Below are 6603 nucleotides of genomic sequence, written 5' to 3'. Positions count from 1 at the left end.
CCCCACAGTATTTTCTTACATTTACTAAAGACCTGACTTAGTGCACTTTAAGACAATTAAGAATCTTTTTGGTCAATAATTCGTAGAAATGACACACACACACACACGTGTGGACTGACCAAAAGTATCGATTTTTGGAAAAAAAATATGACATTTACCAAATTGTGATTTATCAGGTTTCGTCCTGACTCCATCAATTTATAATAACGAATTATAATTATAAAAATAGTATTTTCATCTCATCCTTGCTGATGTCAATGTTTGTGTAACACTTACAGTAAGTGACGTGTTACTTAAATTGACAAAAAAATAGACTAATAATATTTATTATTATTATTATTATTATTATTATTGTTATTGTGATTTGACCAGTTACTTCTTCTGCATAATTTAATTTGGAATTTAATGTTTGTGAGTTTTTATCACGACATTGATATTTAAGAATTGACGTTCCCTAATCGATATTGGATGAGGTTGAGTTGAATTGAATCAAATAAAAAGAAAATCGAAATTTAATTGAACCTGTGCGAATCGAAAACCAAATCGATTCAGGAAATCGGTATACCCCGCACTAATTATGACTCTATACTGTACTTTGCCATTTTGTAGAATACCACCAGAAATTCATCTTAAAACATTTGAGGAGCTTAAAAACGTGACCTCAAGATTCCCGCAACCTGCAATACTTGTTTGACTTCAGGTTACGATATTTGGCGCCAAAAACTAATTGAGAAAGACCGGACTGGCCCGCCCACCTTCATTCTTCATCTTTGGGGTATTTTGATGACTGCGTGTCCCTGACATGTTATTAAGACATCTGGGAAGTTTGTCCTATTTCATCCCTGTTGACCCCCAGAGGCGGTCTTTACATCATCAATCTATTTACAGACTCGGTGTGGAGCTATTAATCGTAGCGGTCCAAGACCCAGTGGAAACGGTCTCAAGTGGTCCTCTGCACAGACAAGAAACCGATTCATCACTTTTCGGTCCGTCGGAGGCGAGCTGGGGAAAAATAACATTCCAGGCCGGCAGATACGTGATGGTGCTATCCCGGGATGCTAGGAAGCGTTAGCATTAGCATCCAGCAAAGGCCTATCACTTTGCAGGAGTGAGCGTTGTGTGTGAAAGGTTACACTTGCCTCGGTGCATCCCTGCGGTTATTAAGACAACACTTGTGGAGTCCTGTGGGCGTCTTTTAGCGAAAGAGGGGGTGGGGGGGGATTTTTATTTTACTGCAAGTCAACGGCACCAACATGACATAAGTGCAGCTCAGCTTGTCTACGCTGGCATGTAATTGGAATTTCTTGACACTGCATTGTGCCCGCTGACAGGAGTTGCCAGTTGATTGCCCTTCATGGGTGTCTAATTGATTTAGATTAAAGGAAGACTGTTTGTGAAGGAAGGGGGGTGGGGGGGGGGGGGTGGCTGGCTTGGTTTGTCTTTGCTTTGCCCTTAAAGTACACATGCTGGTCACGCAGCCATTCATAAACTGTAGCCATGATGCCCATGTACGCCCAAAAACTCTGATGAGATTAAGTTGATAGTCAACATCTGATGTCAAATTTTTAGTTTTCTTTTGTATTTTTTGTATTTTTTGTATTTTTTGTATTTTTTATTTTTTTATTTTTCGTATTTTTTTGTATTTTTTATATTTTTATTTTTTTTTATTGGAGAGCTCAGTATTGTTCATTCAGTAATTTTACCGATTTCATCATGTCATCATCATTGCTCTCTCTTTTTTTTTTTGTATGTGGGTGTGTATGTGCGTGCGTGCGTGCAAGTGTGTGTGTATTCATTAGTTCACCTAAAACCTATTAAAAAATCCCATACAAATTTGTAGTTTTCTTTTGATTATGTTCTGCTTACTGTTCTGTGATGAAAATCTATTCAGCATTTGTTAAAAATGTAAAAACAAATAATTCCACGAATCAATCAATAAGTAAAATATTATTACTGTAAAGTCACGTTGTTGGAATTTAGATGTTTCTGGGGTTGGTGAAGGACTCTGGTTGGTGGCCCGGTGGGTGGTGTCTGGGCGGTGCTGGATTTCACTTTCCTTTGTTTGCTTTGGTCCTTCCTAGGGTCTCCTGACGGCCTCATGACTCTGGCTGGAAGTGTTTGGTTTAGGTGAACAGTATGGGATTTTTTAATAGGTTTTAGGTGAACTAATGAATACACACTCACATGCACGCACATACTGTACACATTCACTCACCCACATACAAAATAAAAAAAAATTACTGTAAAGTCAAACCCCAAAAGTTGAGAAATATAAAGTAAGACTATCGTAAATCACCCAAAAGTTGTGCTGGTTAACATAAGATGATTATAAATCCTTCGACCTTTGGGAGGGTTGAAATCATTTCATGGAAACCAGAAATGTGAATGCTGAAAATAAAAATACTTTAAAATCAATAAAAGTCACGCAGGTTGCCATAAAACTGCCATTAAAAACCCCTCTAGTTGAGCATCTCAAAATAAGACGAGTATTAAAAATATTAAAGTAAATAAAAACAAGTTGCACGAGAGAAGAGAGGCTACAATAAATCCCTCAAAAGTTGTGCAGGTTCAAATAAGACAACCATAAATCCTCTAAAAGTTGAGTTATGACCCTTGCTAAATCTAAATCTAAATGTTTTTTCTTCAGATGGAACCCACGGACAGCAGATACAATGAAAACAGCAGAGGCCCCAGAATTGAACCCTGTGGAACACCAAATGTGAGTTGTGCACATAGCTGTCCGACCACTTTATTTTTATTTTATTTTTTTTTCTCAGTCGAAGGGATTACAATAATAAAGAAATCACACCATAAAAAAAAATTTAAAAAACTTTTGCGGGTTCAAATAAAGCCAAACCGAACTATCCTGCTCGGTAGACTCAAAGTTCTAGTAAACGCACTGGCACCATCTGATATTGTTTTCCTGAAAACGTTCATTTGTTCGCAGCATTTAACTGAGACATGGATTCTATTTGATATTTGATATAATTTAATTTTTAACTCATTCACTGCCATTGACGGCTATAAGCGTCAAAAATTCATTTGAACTATTCACATTTTTTTCCACTTTTGTTAATAAGAGTATGAAAACCTAGAAAAATAAATTATTGTACATTTACAACAGATATAAAATTTGTGATTAATCGTGAGTTAACTATTGAGGTCATGCAGTTAATTACCATCAAAAATTAAAAAAAAAAGAAAAAAGAAAAGATTATTAAAAATTAGGGACGTCAGGCAATTAATTGCAATTAATTGCATGACTTCACTAGTTAACTCACTATTAATCCCAAATTGTATATGTTTTAAATGAACAATAAAATATATATCTAGGTTTTCATGCTCTTGTTAACAAAAGTGGAAAAAAAATGTTAAACTAATAGAAATAGTTCAAATGAATTTTTGACGTCTATAGCCGTCAATGGCAGTGAACGAGTTCATATGCGTCCTTGGCTAATTTGATAAATGTTTGTCCCATTTGAAGTCCCCTGCGGTGTAATCAATGACATCATAAACATGAAGTGTGGGCTGAATAACAAAAGTAGGAAGTCAAAGCCAGAGAAAGTGCTCGCCTTTCCCGCTCGGCGAGCTCAACTACAAAGTACAACCAGCTCGCCTCGCTTTGATAGTGGACCAGCCGCGTTATAAATAATGTATTACAACCATTTACAATGCACAGAAAGAGATCCGCTATCAGGAGAATGAAAATTCATTTACAAGTGCCTGAAGAAGAGAGAGAGAAAAAAAATGTTAACTCTTTGACGCATAAAAGAGCTCATATTTTTTTCTTCTCGCATTGTGCAGGTTAAGAGTGTTTGGTTTCCCCTCCTCCCCCTTCTTCTTACAGTTTGCGCTAGCTTATTTTTCTGGCAAAAAGGTGTTTGCGGTCTACTGGGACCACTTAAAAGTTTATGCAGAGCACTAGCCAAGTTCGACACACAAAAAAAAAAAAAAGGCCTTGAAGTATACACACACTGGCCCCCTTTCTCAGAGGCTCTCAGCTCCGGCTTGGGGTGGGGGGGGTGGTTGTTGGTTTACGAGAGGGAAAATAGCCCCGGCCCTCCGCAAAAGTGAAATGGGATTAAGGCCTTTGTTCGGCCCACAATGCTGAGGGGAATTAGCAATAGTTGTAGGCACTTAGAAGAGCTCTCACACACAAGCTTATCCCAGATTTTGCACAATAATCATTTGAATATCAACAGTGTTTTGCAACTACTGCGCTAATGTATAAACCTCCCTTTTAGATATCAAAATGGCCACGCCCACAAAAAAAAGAAAGAAAGAAAGGCTCAAGGATCTCAAATGTTCACACTTTTTACAGAGATTTTTTTTAATTTGGGCATGCACTTCATGATTCAGATTTTAGACTAGTTTTTTTTGTTTGTATTGTGCCGAACCGTGCTGCACTTGTTGTTTTTTGGGGGGGTGATCAAAACAAAGATAATCGGTCCGCCTTCATTGAGGACTACAGAAATCGGAGAATATTTACTGCTTTACGAGCGGAAATTCCGAGCATTTGAACAATTTTAAATTGAAAAAGATATTCATATCAATTAACAATAATTATTTGTCGATTAATCGTTGCACCTCTACATCGAAGTGTATTACAAAACTTTTTTTTCACTAATTATTGTTTATTAACCAGTTGTTGTTAACTTGGTATTGTTTACTGATTAGAATAGAAAATATGTTGCAGTCATGAAACGTTTTGAACCGATTCTGTTTCTGCTTCGGTTTCTGCTTTCTGATGTAAAAGCAGATTTTCGCATTTTCGTCCGATTTCATGAAGGACTTCAGAAAATCGGAGAAAAACTGTGGGAAGATGGAATCATAGGATTTGGACAATTTTAAGTTAAACAATGGCTCTTAACGATTACTCGTTTAAACAATAGTTGTTCAAATGGTTGACAATTACGATTAGTTGTTGTTTGATCGATTAATTTTGGCACCTAGTGGCTTGTTAAATATTTGCCGGATCCGTCCAATTCCATCTACAAAACAAAAGCTGTTTTGTTGGTGGTGATAAAGTGAGACATTTTGTACACGGTTTTGTTTGGTAAAAGTTCTTGACTTGAGACATTCTTTGTATTCATTACAACACCAGGTTAGAAAACTGCCAGTTTCAGTTTTTATACCGGTTTCCTTAAACATGCCTTCGGTAGTGCTGTTAATGACAAATAACCGATTATCGTGGGAATGCTGGAAGCATTTTTTGCTCCCACAAAATACATCCCATTTACACCGTTCAAATTTCAACTTGCTTCAAAAATTCACGCCATTTTGGGAATATATCATCTAGCATTCGCACAATTTCATGTTAAATCTCAACTTGTTGCCATTCATTTTCAATGGGACTGACTTTTTTCGAAGTCCCAACCATGCTGCAGTTGTTGTTGTTTTTATTTTTTTTTTTGGGGGGGGGGGGTTCAAAACAAAGATAACCGGTCCGCCTTCATTGAGGACTGCAGAAATCAAAGACTATTTACTGTTTGACGAGCGGAAATTCCGAGCATTTGAACAATTTTAAATTGAAAAAGATATTTATATCAATTAGTTGTCGATTAATCGTTGCACCTCTACATCGAGAGTGTATTACAAAACCTTTATTTCACTAATTATTGTTTATTAACCAATTGTTTTTTATTTGTTATTGTTTAGTGATTAGAATAACAACTAAACAATGAGAGGGTTTGATGTTGCACTTTTTGAACCGATTCTGTTTCTGCTTCGGTTTCTGCTTTCTGATGTAAAAGCAGATTTGCGCATTTTCGTCAGATTTCATGAGCATTCGGCTTAGCATTCAGCTATTAGCATTCCCACACCATTTCTGCAGAAATTGGACTTAGCCCAGTTTGTCGTCTGTGTTTTTTTTTTGTTTTTTTTTTGGAGTGCGTCATTTTTTGGGGAGGAGAAAACCCGGATGAGCCACGAAGAAGTGCGACGGGCCTCTGCTTTTTTTTTTCTTTCTTTTTTTTTGCCCACGCACTGAACACGTATTGTCCCACTCACAAAACATTGAGTGAGATCAGCAGACTTGTCAAGAGGCCCCCGGCTTGAATATGAATGATGAGAGAAGAGCAGGGTGGTCCGCTCCGAGCGCCGCTTTTCGCCGTTAGGCCGGTGAAAATAAGCTCCACCGTCCGTCCCTGCCAGCCGCTTTCATCTCCGCTCGGCCAATTGCCGACGACTGAAACGGATTTAGCCGGTTCCTCGTTTCTCGCTGGTTTCCAAGCCCGTTCCGTCCTTAGCTGTCAAAACGGAGAAATGAAGACATAACGCCTCCCCTTCATCCTTTTCGCTGAATGCCCTCGAGTGTCCACATTGTATCGGCGTGAATGTGGCGACTACCATGCGCGGGATGAATAAAGTTATCCAACGGGGGGGGGGCTGAATGAGATGTCATGGGTAGGAGGGGGGTTAGCATCCCACCCCCGTGCGGAGGTCACGGCCCAGCTGCCTTTTAGGGGTGAAAGGGACACCAGCGGGGCCGGACGGCCTCGCCAAAAGCGCTGACAAAAACCCCGACGATGTCAAATAAAGACATCCCAGATTGGACGTTGACAGATTCTCGCCCCCCCACCCCCGCCTCCGTTCCCCGACTCG

The sequence above is a fragment of the Vanacampus margaritifer genome, chromosome 6 (genome assembly GCF_051991255.1).
Source record: "Vanacampus margaritifer isolate UIUO_Vmar chromosome 6, RoL_Vmar_1.0, whole genome shotgun sequence".
In the NCBI taxonomy this organism is placed as follows: domain Eukaryota; kingdom Metazoa; phylum Chordata; class Actinopteri; order Syngnathiformes; family Syngnathidae; genus Vanacampus; species Vanacampus margaritifer.
This window is presented reverse-complemented; position numbering follows the sequence as displayed.